The following is a 14,947-nucleotide window of genomic DNA, read 5'->3' as shown; positions in this document are numbered from 1 at the left end:
AGAAACAATGGAGGAGGAATCAAGAATCTATAGTGCAGTGATTAAAGCGGGGTCCTGGCTCCTCCTCAGGGAATATACATAGTATCTTTGAGATCTTCTGCAGGAACTAAGGCCCCAACCCCTGGTGGAGGATGGCAACTTCAGGCTGAGCACAAGGTTCCTGGAGCACCGGCCTGTTACCTCACCACCAACCAGTCAGAAGAAAGTCACACACCCTGCTGCCTTCACCCCAAATTTTGCCCATAAAACATTTTCCCTGAAAACCGTCAGGGACTCCGGGGTTTTTGAGCAGGAGCCATTCATTCTCACGTGGCCCTGCAAACTTTCTCTGCTCCAATCTCAACGTTTCAGTTTGTTTGGCCTCACTGTGTGTCGGGCACACGAACTTGTGTTGTGAAACAGAATTCTTACAAATGTTTTTTCCTGTCAATCTGAATTTGGAAAGGAAGGGACAAAATGAAATTTTACCTTCCTCTCTACCAGGCATCACAGATAGGGACTGAGACGGACGAGCTGACTTTGGTAAAGATTCTTACCCTTCGTCGACTTCTGCCAGGATTTCTTGGATCCTGTGTGCTGGCTTCAGAGAGAGTGGGGTGTCCCAGCTGGTCTCATCCTGGTCACCAGGAACTTTAAAGAAGGAAAAATAATTTTCCATCCACCCTTCATGGTGAGTGGCTGAGACGCGCTTTTCTCCAGAGATCATCTAGGTTAAAAATCCTCCACTGTGGCCAAGGTTATTCACCATTATCTTCGGTAAGGTTACTGCTTGTTCTCCCTTCAAACAATATTTTTATTCGCCCAAGGCCTCCCTCACGCTGCACCGAGAACAGCGGAAGTCGGCCCCAGTCTGACCTAGGACCGGGTCGGACCCCAGAACAGGTCTGGTTTCTAAGTCGGACCCAGTCTGATGGTGGGCCCGGCCTGACCCTGGACCCGGTCTGGTTTCTAAGTCGGGCCCGGTCTGACCCCGGGCCCGGTCTGACCCCGGAACCGGTCTAGTTTCTAAGTCGGACCCAGTCTGACCGCAGACCCAGTCTGACACCGGTACTGGTCTGCTACTGGACCCAGTCTGACCCCGGAACCGGTGTGACTCCTGGACCCGGTCTGGTTTCTAAGTCGGACCCAGTCTGACCGCGGACCTGGTCTGACCCCAGAACCGGTCTGACCCTGGACCCGGTCTGGTTTCTAAGTCGGACCCAGTCTGACCGCGGACCCAGTCTGACCGCAGACCCAGTCTGACCCTGGACCTGGTCTGGTTTCTGAGTCGGACCCAGTCTGACCCCGGAACCAGCCTGACCCTGGGGTCTGGTTTCTAAGTCGGACCCTGTCTGACTGCGGACCGGTCTGACCCCGGACCCGGTCTCACCCCGGACCCGGTCTGACCCTGGGCCCGGTATGGTTTCTAAGTCGGACCCAGTCTGACCGCGGAACCAGCCTGACCCTGGGGTCTGGTTTCTAAGTCGGACCCTGTCTGACCGCGGACCGGTCTGACCCCGGACCCGGTCTGACCCCGGACCCGGTCTGACCCTGGGCCCGGTCTGGTTTCTAAGTCGGACCCAGTCTGACCGCAGACCCAGTCTGCCACTGGACCCGGTCTGACCCCGGAACTGGTCTGACCCCGGAACCGGTCTGACCCTGGACCCGGTCTGGTTTCTAAGTCGGACCCAGTCTGACCGCAGACCCAGTCTGACACTGGAACTGGTCTGCTACTGGACCCAGTCTGACCCTGGAACCGGTGTGACCCCTGGACCCGGTCTGGTTTCTAAGTTGGACCCAGTCTGACCGCGGACCCAGTCTGACACCGGAACCGGTCTGCCACTGGACCAGGTCTGACCCTGGACCCGGTCTGGTTTCTAAGTCGGACCCAGTCTGAATGCGGACCTGGTCTGACATCGGAACCGGTCTGCCACTGGACCCGGTCTGACCCTGGACCCGGTCTGGTTTCTAAGTCGGACCCAGTCCACCACCGGAAACAGACCAGTTTCTATGTCCCACGCAGCCCAGCTCCAGCTTGTTCCAGTTTCAGAACCTAGGCGGGAGAAAGAAATGCTCAGTCTGAGAAGTCTTAACACAGAAGCTGTGGATGGAGGATGGAGGGAACTTACCCACCAGCTCCAGGCGCGGCGAGAAAGCAACTCTCTGGGCTCTGCAGGTACCTTCCCTGCTGCTGCTCGTTGCTCCTGGGGGCCCCGGGGGGACTCTGGGTTCCCTCTCCTGTCACCAGACCTGTGAAAAGATACACTGAGGCATATTAAAAATTTTAAGAGTTTATTTGAGCAAAAATCTATTCGAATCAGACAGCATCCAAACCAGCAGATAGGAAGGAGCTCCGGAGGATCTGTGCAAAGTGCCCTTTACAGCCAGAAAGCAGGGAGACAATGTGCACTAGACAAAAAGCAGGATATTTATTGCAGGGTCACTTTCCTTTAGGGGATGGCTGATACGTCAGGCTGGTTATTTAACTAATGCTGATTAGGCGATTTCTGATCAATTAGTTTAAGATTCCATTTCTGGGAGACATGAAACTAAAATTAAGTCTTGGTTTGGTGACACAAAACTTAGCATAAACGACTCCATTTTGGGCCTGTTGTCTTATTTTTAACATGTCCATCAAAAAGCGTGTAGTTACTGCCTTTGTCTGGTGGGTACATTTTTTAAAAGATACTTATAAACTGGAATGTGTTTAGAGAAGAGAGACTACCACAATAGATAAGAATTTGAAAGTTTTTGTCCTATGATGGCTGAAAGAAGTTTTCCTTTCCTTTGGTCTGAGGAAAGGAAACCCTAAGAAATCTGGGGAGTCTTTTCAAACAATTTAAGGGACAGAATGTTAACATCGTGAAAGGAGGAACTTTGTTCTTTTTTCACCGCTGTATTACAGGCGGGAAGACAGTATCTAACATCTAAGAGGTGCTCAATTAATATTCTTTTTGTTACATAAACGAATGAGAAGAAGAATTAACATGTTCTTATTGTCCCCAAAGGGTAGAATTTAGACTAAATGGGTGTGGGATTAAAAGGAGATGGATTTGAGCTCAATAGGAAAGCGTATAGTATAGTTACTAAAACGAGGGGCTCTGATACAGAGTGTCTGAGCTGGAATCTGATTTTTCCCACTACCCAACCATGTGTTCCAAGTGAAGTCAGAGAATTTCTCAGTGTCAGTTCCTAATATGGGTTAATAATAACAATTCCTTCTTAGGGCAGTCAGCACAATGCCTGCCATACTGTAAGTGCTCTAATACACATTCACTATTATTGTTGTTGCTGTTACTTATCTCAGAACCCTTCGAGCTCACTAAAAAGGTTTCCTGCTGCTTTTTCCTGATGGGAGGAGCTTTGCTGCTTTAGGTAACAATTCATGGCATTGTTGAATTGTCAGGGATTTAATGGAAAAGATTCCTCAACTGGATACAAGGTTGGACTAAAATCTCTCTGCTTTTAACTGTAAAAAAAAAAAAAAATCCAGAATTATAAACCACACCCTCAAAAGAGGAACTCAAGAGTAGTGGCTGAGAATGAGTTTTGTGGATTAAGAAGGGTTTTGTGGGCCCCAGTAGAGAATAGGGTAGTTAACCCAGCTCTCACTGTTAGTTCCTCATCGCTGGGTGAAAGTAAGGTCTGCAACACTCTAAAAATAAGAAACGCAGGATAGTTTCTTTTATTGGTTTCAGAGTATTTGAAATATAAAGTTATTGGAGAAAAGAATATACCCAAAATTTTTTTGTCACATTGGAGAAGCAACCTTGTTTGAAATTAAACATTTTTTAAAAATAAAGTATTTTTATAGTTGATGCAGTTTTTTATAGTTTAGGAGCCTCCTGAGAAATAGGACCATGAGGAACATTGAACTTTTATTTCCATTTCTCTGACCCAATTTATCCCCCGTTAACCTTTGCTTATTTCAACTAAGCAAAAATAAAATGTATCTGCATAATAAAGGAAGAAATTACATAAAAGGTGCCAAGCTCTTACCTTTCAAAGCCTTAGCACTGTCAACAATTTCCTTTGTTTTCTTTCATTATTTAAGCAGTACCTAACCGTTAGCTAAAAATAGGAAATACGTAGATAATAAAATGATGTTCATGAAAAAGGAATAATATACACTTTTGCTTTTTAACAAGTCAATATTCATTGGAAAACCAACAGACAAAAATAAAAAAGGCTGGTTGACGATCAGGTCAAAAGACACTTGGTTTGGTGGAGTGTTGTTTGTGGCCATGTGTTTTTTTTTTAGATGGTGATAGGTGACTATTCTACTTTTGCATGTGGAGTCATGAATAAGGCATGTAAAATAAAATTAATACTATTTGAGGGAGGGGGTTATTCTCTGTTGAAGGAAGAAAAAATGGCAGATTAGGAGTCACCAGTGAAACTGTTGTGTTGGAAACAGAAAAGTAAACACAAAGAGAAAACTACTGAGAAAAGGAGAAAAATGCATACCTGCAGAAGTTAGAGGGGCAAAAAGCAGAAGGAACCATGTGTGCTATAAAAGTAAAAACAAATAATCAAAGAAAAACAAATGAAAAACATAGAGCCATAGACACCTGAATAGAAGAAAAATGAGAAGCAGAGAGAAAGAGTGCAAATTTAGAAAGTTTTATAGTGAATATGATTCCGGAAGTCCACAGTCACAGTACATTATTATATTTTAAACTGGGCATGCTAAATTTCAGGGTGTTTTTAAGTTATTTTATTTACTGAAATATATGTACTTTTTTAAAAAAAAACTTACAGCTATATTTTAGAAATAAGATTTTGGAGTTCTAGAGAACTTTAAAATATTCAAAATTACAACTTAATATAAATTAACTTTCAAGCCTTAAAGATTTAAATTAGCACCAGGTAAGTTACTGAACAATAATAGGGGTTAACCTGTACTGGGTCACTAATTCTATGTGCTAGACCCCACGTCAAATGCTTCCCTTGTGATGTTCCGCACAAGGACCCCGGAGATCCTCATTTTAGGAATGGGAAAACAGATCCTCACTTACTCAGGGTGAGCACTAGTCAAACTACAGAGCTCCTTGGCTCATCTCCCACGTTAATGTGTCTGTCCATCTCTCACTCATAACTGCTCCTCTCTCTGCCTCCTGTAACAGCGTTCAGTAGCCTCTCCTTTAAAAATAATGACTCCAGGTTTCCTGCAACTACCTCGCTCTCTGGTCCTTCTCTGACTGAGCTGTCACTACTGTTTAACCTCCCCACAGCTCACATACACACATTCGTTATTCCCACGCACTCTGTCTAATTTTTTCTTGGCTTGTCAGAATGAAAGTATGACCCCTGAGAACTCTTTCTTAGCACAACTCTTCTTAAGTGCCCCTCTTTTTACTCCTTTTTTGTGCTTGCTATTTTCTCAAACATCTTTCTGAGATCTCTGCCACTGCAGAAGCGCTGGTTTCCCCAAAGTTTTCTAACTTTTCCTCTTTTCTTGGTTTTCTAGGCATCCTCAATACTCTCAGATATTGGAGCCCTGTCAGTAAATCTGTTTAACAGCTAAACACTACATCCCCTTCCCCAACCCATACTCTCCAGAAAAATCAGTCGTGTCTAGTAGAGCTAAAAAGTGAAGACCAACAAAGTTTTCCGTAGAACATGGACAATAGAATAATTCCTAAAACACACTGTCCAGTCCAACCCTCTTCTCTGCTTCCTCAAATATTGCCCCAAGCCCAGCACTACTCCTGATGTGACTTAGTGTAACTCACGGGCTGCTCTCCCTGTCCAAGGTTATTCAGCCTGTCTGCCCTCCAGCATATGCTCCTACTCTATGCACTGCACAATGCCAGCCCTTCCTGAACCAGTAAATGCTTTTTTTTTTTTTTTTTTTTTTTACAGTAAATGCTTTTAAACCACAAAGTAGTTAAGGTAGTATTCTGATGAAAAAGCTGTAATGGCGATACCTTTTCTACTATAGAAAGTCCTAACTTCGCCTGGTGGTTTTAAGCCCTGAGGAATATGAAACCTCACATGTTCCTGCCTTCGCTAGGAATTCTTCCCGCCATACTGTCTTTCTGCATTCCTTATTTATCTGTCACTTTTACCTATTTAATAAACGTCACACAGACACACAAGTGCTATCACTTAAGGTAGTGCTTGTCAAACAGACTCCATAAGAATCCCCTGGAGATCTTCTTTACGCTTTCAGTGGCCATGCTTCAATCGCCACATATTTTAGGTCAGTTGATTTGGGGTGGAGCCCACTGATTTGTCATTGCTCTTAATGGTTAAGTCTCCCATGAATTTTTCCTGCCTTTCTAAACTGATATCCTTCAAATTCCCACAATAATTTGTTGGTTCCTCCCTTATTGTAACCACTGTCAACCTTGAAACACAAGAAAGTGTGTTAGTGTTTGTTTTTTAGTTTCCTAAGGGGAGTAACTGAGTCCTAAGTATCTCTGTATTCTGTATTATACAATCGCAGCACATTCTCAGTCTACAGACTCAAGTTAATTTCATATCAAAAATCTGGTTTTGGGTAACATTTTTAAAGAATTGGGATTCCTTTCATATTATGTGAAAATTCCTGTTTGAAAATTGATGTGTGGGGAAGGAAAACTTTTCCTCTTCCCAGTTAGATTCAGTGTCTGGGGGCCTGCAAATTAAATGGGCAAATAACAGATTAACAGGAGAAAAACGGCTTATTCCTATGCATATGAAAGCTAACGAAGTAACTAGCTTACTAAATGGTTAAACTTAGAGGCGTATATACCTAACTCAGTAGGGGAAAAGGAGGGAGAAGAAAAGGCTTCTGTGGGAAGACAAATAGAGTCAAATGGGTTCTTAGGAAAGCAGAAGATGGAAAAGTTTCTGACGATGTTTGTGCAGGTGTGGTTGGTCTTTCTATCTAGTTCAGGGCCTTATTTCCATCCACAGTCGGTTTACTCTTATTCTTACTTCTCCCTGGAGACTCGTCCCAAAGAGGGAAATAACGGCAGCCTAATTTCCCAGAAGTTGCTTGTGTCTCTGGATGAGCTGTTCCTTCTGCTCAGTAGATAAAATTCTGCACATATTAGGTAGGGAGAAAGGGCCACTGCCCAGGGAAAAAGATAGCAAGACCTTCACAGGAAGTAAGGTCGAGAGACTGGGAGTTGCTGCCTGTCACCTTCCCCACCTCCTGCTTTCAGTGTAGATGGTAATGAGAACAAGGCTTCATAGCCGGGAGAGGAAAGAACATGTAAGGCACTGAGAAACCCACCTAAGCATCAAGGCAAGTTACTTTTAAGGAAAAGATGATCACTGTTCTCAGAGATATCATCTCCATGCTAGAGTTCTCACTCATTTCACACCCACACTACCAACAGCCTTCCAAACTCTGCCCCAGGGTAACTTATCCCCTTCCTTCTCTCATGCCCACCTTGTGTGTTCCTGCCTTTCCCTATCAGTCTTTACCACGTTTAACTAGAGTTCTGTTGGAATAGAGGGACCGTGTCATCCCTACAGATGTGTCTATAAGGACAAAAATGGGTATTTTGCACACCTGACTAGGAAGGAGAGGTTTATTAATAGATGATTTTGGAAAGCAAGATAGAGTTTTCCTTTTAGACATTCAAAAAGTCAAAGCCAAAGCTTACTTACCTGATATAAAGTACTTCCAATCAAACGTAATTGAAAGAGACTGGTAGCAGTGATGGTAAGTTCTGAAAGAGAGAAGAGGGCTAACTTGGCTTATTCTAAGGAATCTGCGTGAAATACTCCATTTGAGTGTCACTGGAGCAGAAAGAGACTGAGGCTGGGACACAGAGCAAAGTCCCCTAACACCCCAACAGCCCCTGTTTCTCCCGATAACACTGGCTAGAAGTCAGTTTCAGGTGGTAGGCAAGGAACTAAGAGAAAAATTCACCCCTGTCGCAGGACCCTTTTAGCAGTGAGAGGTCTGTGCTTTGGTTCCAGGAGAGGAAATTGTGAAATTCCCTAGAAGGGATGGAAGGAAAAAGCAGGAGCAGGTACCTCTGCTCTCTCCACTCTGACCTGTGTGCCCGCAACAGTCCTGTATTGTCCGACCTGAGGTTCCTCAAGGAACTCAGAATACCCAGGTGGGAAGACCTGGAGGTATTTATAATCCCTAGTGGGGCCCCGACACCTGCCAGTAAGGTTGCTGTGTAATTATCCATGCATCCTTTCAGAATGAAAGTTGCTGCAGGAGTCACTTGTTTAAAAGGAAAACAGTGGGTCAGGCATCAGGTAGAAACGTCTGACTCTGTCCTCCTCAACTTCCGATTTCCACCCTTCGGTAGTCACCAAATCCCCACCTATCTAATTCCCCTAAAAACACAAAACGTAGAGAGGGGTATATATTTCTGTTCCTTCCCCGTGACGTATCCATGTTACAGAAACCACTGAAGCATGTGCCGAGATAATCATTTGAAAGTAGCTTTGAGTGAGCAAGGTTCGGGAGGGTCGGTTACTCCCCCTGAACTGGGAGGGAGCACTTTCAGTGTGAGGGCAGGAGAAACACAGCTGTAAGGGACATACAGGGCAAGACTGGCCAAAATGCGTCAAGGAAGGAACAGAGCAAAACCAAATCAAGCCTAAGAATAGGGTTTCCTGGGGCTCGGATCCTGCCCATATCATATGCACATCAAAACGATTTTTAGGGTTCCTTTCCTTTCATCCCAGCTAAGCTCTCCAGTTTACCAAGTCCCATATCAACATAGCCCATCAGCTGACCCAGCTTCTAAATCTGATTTTTACCTGTTTATCCTACTGTTCTCTCAACACTTTGGCTGGATGTATCTTGCCCCAGGCAGGTTCGGTGTAGGACACATCCATCAGTCTCCAGAGATCAACTTAATTTAAATGGGCACATCTTCCTTACTGCAAACAACAGGGGTTTTTATTGATGTTTCAGGAAAACTGGGATGGAGTCATTCTCCTAAGATAGAGCATTGCATTTACTTACTCAAAGCCACTGGGAAAGAATGATTGATGAGCCAAGGTTTGCATTTCACCAGTGTAACCCAAGGAGTCTGTATTCAGTGTTGCTGTGTCCCTTGGTATGTAGTCAGTGGAAAATATATTTGATTGGAGCAGAAGAGAGCTGTTAAAGTGACCTCCTTTATTTTAGTATTAAAGTTAGGTTACAAATAAATCAGATCTTCTATATAAAAACTCGCATTTTCAGAGTCATTAAGTAAGTACAAAATTACTAATGTTCAGCTCTTAAACCAAGAATGATCTTTGTACTGAAGCACATGACAATTTTTAAAATCAGATAAACTGATTTGCTGGCCTGTGAGACTATTATAAATGCAAATGGGAGATTCCAACTAAAAGATTTCTCTGTAAAGATTTGTGTGACATTCTATGGATGATTATCTGGATCCTGCAGTAAACATGCCCTCACGTTGAACTCCCTCTTGTCCTGTCTGCTTAGCTTGACTTTCTGATTTGTTTTGCTCTGACTTTCCTTTTCACCTGGGATTTCTTTCCCAAATGCTTCATTGCACAGAGCCTCCCCCTGTTACAGAGAATATATTTCTAATGCTTTTTCCTGCAACACATTTGAGACATTTCCTTGTATCACAAACTGGCAGAAAGTCAAATCAGTGCCAGTGCGGCGAGATTTGTGAGGGAGGAGGATGGAAAAGGCAGAGTTCGGCTGTTTTTAAACTCCCTTATGTAAGCAGGCTCTACGCGGTGTTGGAACTCTACTTCCTTGAAGAATAATTGTGTATATCATAAAATTGGTCAACCGTGAAAATTATTACTAGACCAGAGACAGGGCCAAGATGATTCCCCAGATGTTCAGAAGCTCAAGGAGCACTCCTGTCATGTGAGAGCCACGGGGCAGAACCTCAGGAGCCAAAGGGAGGAGACAGAAGATTCCACTTCATTCTACTTAGTTTAGAGCTTCTGTTTCACTCGTTTGCTCTAAACTAAGTCATTTGTTGGCTGGCTTCATTATCTTGGGAGAGTCAACTGAGAGTCAAATAACTGAAGGAGAAGGAACATTTCATTGATATTTAGGACCCTCCTCAATCTAGAGCCTTGAGGGGCAAAGAAAAGTGATTTCCTGATCATGCCTAGTTATGTCAAAAATCTTGGCAAATTTAAGCAAGATAGTCCCATAGGAAGCCTTCAGGCATCTCCTTATTTAAGACTGGTTCAGTCTCCTGGAAGAGAGGGGGTAGCAGATGCCTATAAAGGAACCTGCTGTTTAAAAGTTTAGTGATTTCAGTGTTGCTAGTGTACAACCAGGAAGACTGGTAGAGATTTGGGGGGGGGGGAAGCAACTCAACTTGGGGCACAGAGTCAAATCCAAACATTCCACTGGTAATTGAGAAGGAAATAAGGTTTACACAGTATCTCTAAGTTTGAGAAAACAGAGATTATTAGGGGCCAGAGAAAAGGAGAGAAAGGGTAGGAGGTACCTTCTCATGTCGTGATAGAAATGAAATGAATTATAAATGTCTGGGTTCAGAGACATTGTGAAATAACAGTTTTCTAAGAAAGGTAGACTAGAGGGAAATGTACCTTAAATATGTTTCCAGTGCTGGCTCAGAGATTGTCCTTAATGCAGGAAGCCTGTTCAAGGCAGCTCTTTGGAAGGGGAGATTTGATTTACTTAAGAGGACTGCCTGGAGGCAGAGGCCCAGAACACTGATGTAAACCACCTGCTGGGAGAGTCATTAACTCTGTGCATAAATGCAGAGGATGCTTCAAGCAGTTGAGCTGTGAAGACGAAGGAGAAAAAGATAGCCAGTAATTATAACTGACTATAAGGCTCGGCTTGAATTTTAGGTGAATATTGTTTGTTTCATTTTGCATCTCAGTGGCCTGACACATAGGAGGCCCTCCCTAAAGTAATGAAGAAATAACCATAAGATTTGCTCCTTGAAGGAACACTAGAGAAGGATCCAAAGAGAGGCACTGAAGTGAGTGTCCCATTGGACCCAAGTCCCACCATCAGCCTTGGTTTCTCAGACAGGCTCTGGGCCCCAGAGACAACACGTAGGCAGCACTGAGAGCTGCACAGAGGCTTCATGACGTGCCTCCTTCCCTTGTCCTTCTAGGCCTCCTCCTACCAGGTCCCTACCACAAAGAAAGGGTCTGAAATGAAACCCAGCCTCCTGCTCTACCTCTCTCTGACTACGTTCAGGGTAGGACAAACTGGGGAGAATGGGAACATGCACTGGAGGCACACAGGCTACTGTGCTCCTTCTCATTCTACTTGCGTTGATCTGTTGCCCATGGGAGGCTGTGACCTACAGCACCTGTCCAGTAGTTGGGGCGCTTAGGACAGACACTAGAGCAGGGACTCTACAGAGCTCACATGCTTCTGGGTGCAAGAAAATGAAGACCTCGTTTCTGAATTATTTTTTTTCTGGGTCACAAAGACCCTTCTTAGACAATTCTTGGGGCATAAGAAAAGGCTGCTTGAAACCATCATTCACTAGCATCCTCTCATGTCTGCCTGTGGTCCTCTGCCATGCAACCAAAGTACAGGAAACTCTGGGAGAGAGAATGGTTCTTCCTCTGTCCCTTTCTGGTTCACAATGTGCAGTGACTTGAGCCTGAGTGGAGTCATCTGGGAGAATGCAGAATAGGTTAGATATACAGCACGAATCTTCATTTCTCCTCATTTCAGCTAATTTCTTCCTGATGCAGGAAAACGGATGTGGAGCGTGAGGAGGGCCGAGTCCCAGGTCTTGGTTGACATGTCCCGCCAAGTATGCATCCTTAGCTTTATGTACGAAAGGATTCAAGTGCGAGCCATGGTTGAGTAAAGGTAGATTTATTTAGAGAGATACAAACTGCATAGAGTGTAAGGCAAGAGAAAGGCAAGGAAAGATGTGTAGGGATTGGTGCTCGGGTTAAAGTAAAAGTAGGTACACACTCCACTGTCAGAGTGCGGGCCGTCTCCAAAGAGGAGGGAGTGAAAAGGGCCACTAGGCATGGTGGTGTCAGTTTTTATGGGCTCAGTAGCTTCACACACCTACAGGTGGGACCATTCCAACTGCCCTGGGGAAGGGGCTGGGATTCCCAGGAATTGGGCCACTGCCCATTCTTTAGCCTTTTGCGGTTAGCCTTGGGGCTGTCATGGCACCTGTGGGCATGTTACTTGATCACGCTGTTACAATGAGCATATAATGAAGCTCAAGGTCCGCTAGAAGTCAAACCTCTTAATTCTCAAGGCCAACTAGTAGTTGAATCTTCCACCATTTTGGTGAATCTTCCACCATTTTGGTGTTAAATTGCTGTCATTCCTTGAGTGGCTGTGCCCTGCCCTCTTCCCTCCTGTCTTATTCCCATTGCTCTGACTTGTAAAACATCTCCAAGGTTTTCATTGGAGAGACTTTGCATTCATGCTAAGAAGTTAGAACTAGCCCATCTAGGAGGAAGGGATAGAACTGGATACACTCTGAGTGTCCGTGTGGAACTTGGGAGGCTCTGACTTGCCAATGCCACCCACAGCAGAGATGATGCCTAAAGGAAAATTCGGCAGGTGATGACAACCACAGTGATGGTGTATGACACTCAGAGTCTGACAGGCTAATGTGCTTCCTTAAATTTAGCAATGGAAAACCTGGACGTAGATAGCTTCAAGAGTCTTCGTCACAGACTGGGTCTCTCATGCTAAGGACTGGCTTGTGAAGACCCTCCTGGACAGCTCTGATGGGCTTGGAGGAGGTTGCAAGAAGCGAGCCCTTCCCTGACATCTCATGGACTCTGCGTTTCTCTGCTGTTAAGCATGGGTGTAAAATAGACAAGAATCTCAAGGACTAAGGATATTACTCGAGGCACAGAATCTTGTTTTTTCTTTCTCCTCTAGATGTCAAGCGTTAAAACAATGGGGAAGAAACCTGAGAATTTAGGAAGCACAATAGAAGACTCAGTATGAAGCTTTATTCCTCCAATTCTGCATCACTGAATTTGCTCCCAAACTGTAGTTGTAAAAGTCCACCCTCAATTCTGTGATATTAAACAGAGAGCAAACCACACAGCTCACTGATCTACAATTTGATATTGTTCCAGAAAGCATGTTTAAAAAAATAAGAAAATAAACAAAGCCCTGAAGGTCAAATTTAGAGAGATCTGGTTATGCTATTGGGAGGAGAGACCCTGATGATGCAATGGAAGGATCTTACATTTCATGAAGGCTGGGGGAGAGAGGTTGATTATCTTTAAATGTTCTTCCCTGGAGAAGGAACTCATAATAATCGATTCTCAACTAAGGTCCCAGCACTAGTGAAAAACTTACTTAGAATTTCTAACCACAAGAATAAAGCATACTAAGGGGGAGGGGATAGCTCAGTGACAGAGTGCATGCTTAGCATGCATGAGGTCCTAGGTGCAATCCCTAGTACCTCTATTGAAAAAAAAAAGAATAAAACATATAGCTTACTTCCTATGAAGTAGAAGTGCTCCCTTTAAGAAAATGACACTAGGAAATGTGAGCATTCGTGGGTCAGAGTTGTGCCTACCTAAGAAGCAACATAAAGTTTCCTCTCCAAGGCTCTAACACTCAAGTATGTCATGAAGCCATCTCCTAGAAAGCTCTGAAGGGCTAAGAGACAAGGAAACATTGTCTCTCAGCTTCAATTCTACCCTTTAATACTTTGATTTACTGTATTAGGCTGGGACTGTGCAAACCCCGTTGCACAGCTTGGCCAATCAGCCAACGCTGCCAATAATGGGTACCAGAGGGAGCCTAGAAGACTGCAGGAGGGAGAAGAGACTGGTTCTTTCCTATTTGCATCCTGTGTGATTGAGGTTCCTGTGGGCATCACCGCAGCAGCCCTGGGAGGATGAGGAAGGGTGGGGGAGAAAGAGAGAGAGAGAAAGAGAGAGAGAGAGAGAGAGAGAGAGAAGGAGAAAGAGAAAGGAAGGAAGGAAGGAGAAAGAAAGGAAGGAAGGAAGAAGGAAAGGAAAGGAAAGGAAGGAAGAAAAGAAGGGGAGGAAAAAGAAAACTTACTGAGAAAAATTCAGACATCATGTTCTTTACCCTAAATTCTTTCCTAAAAACAAGGACAGTTTCTTTCACATCAAGAATTCAATGATCAAAATTAGGAAATTAACACTGATATAATCCTAACCTATACACCTTATTCAGACATTACCAATTATCCTGTTAATGTTCTTTATAGCAAGTTGTTTTGTTTTGGTTCCCCAGGATCCAATCCAAGATTCCAAAGCATTTAATACTCATGCCTCTAGTCTTCTTTAATCTAGATTTTCTCAGTCCTACTTTGCCTTTTGTTACCTTGACAAATGTTTAAGAGCTCAAGCCAGATAGTTTGTAGACCATCTCTCAGTTTGGGTTTATTTGCTCTTTCTCATGGATTAGAACTGATAGACAATGCATTTGGCAGAGATTCCTCAGAAGGCGTGCTGTGCTCTTTTCAGTACATCATATAAGCAGACACCTGAGTTCTGTTTGTCCTACCCTTGAGGCTGTTAACTTTAATCACTTGCTTAAAGAAATGCCAACCAACTTTCTCCACTGCGAAGTTACTATTTTTCCCTTTGTAATTAACAGGGACCTTGTGGGGAGATAGTTTGAGACTCTGTGAATGTCCTCTTCCTCCTGAAACTTTAACTCATTACTTTTAGTATCCATTGATGATTCATGCCTAAAAATATTGTTACGATGTTTGCTAAAGGACGATTTGCCAAATGATGGAGTATTCCTTTTACAGTTGTTCATTGGCATTCTCCTGCAAAAGAGAACTTTCCCTTCTCCCCTATTAATTCCATTTTATTTATTTATTTGTGACATTATGGACTCATGGGAGTCTAGTTTTCTTCTATATATTGTCTTCCATAACTGCCATTATTCATTCTGATGCTCACACTTCCTCAGATTTTGCTAGTGGGAGTCCTTTCGAGCTGGCTCCTTTGAATTTGAAATGTCCCCATCATTCTTTGAGTACTTCTTTACTTTTCGGCATGGCAAGATGTCCCGGGCTCATCCTGTACTTTGCCTCCCCAGCCCTGG

The 14,947-nt window shown here is 43.9% G+C and overlaps 1 long non-coding RNA gene across 2 annotated transcripts; it reads right to left on the bottom strand.

Annotated features, from left to right (window-relative positions):
- Nucleotides 1-536: 536 nt before the first annotated feature.
- On the bottom strand, nucleotides 537-10,208 carry LOC123618225 (uncharacterized). 2 transcript variants are annotated; one of them, XR_006726632.2, is made up of 5 exons: nucleotides 8,701-10,208; nucleotides 7,585-7,646; nucleotides 2,109-2,229; nucleotides 1,885-2,032; nucleotides 537-630 (listed from the first exon to the last, which is right to left on the bottom strand). It is a non-coding gene; the product is annotated as an uncharacterized LOC123618225 (long non-coding RNA). The 2 variants fall into 2 exon arrangements; XR_006726633.2 differs by having other exon boundaries at nucleotides 1,982-2,032.
- Nucleotides 10,209-14,947: the final 4,739 nt, after the last annotated feature.

This window comes from Camelus bactrianus, chromosome 3, assembly GCF_048773025.1.
Source record: "Camelus bactrianus isolate YW-2024 breed Bactrian camel chromosome 3, ASM4877302v1, whole genome shotgun sequence".
NCBI lineage: Eukaryota > Metazoa > Chordata > Mammalia > Artiodactyla > Camelidae > Camelus > Camelus bactrianus.
Note: the sequence above shows the minus strand (reverse complement) of the source record. Positions and strands in the feature narration are given on the sequence as shown.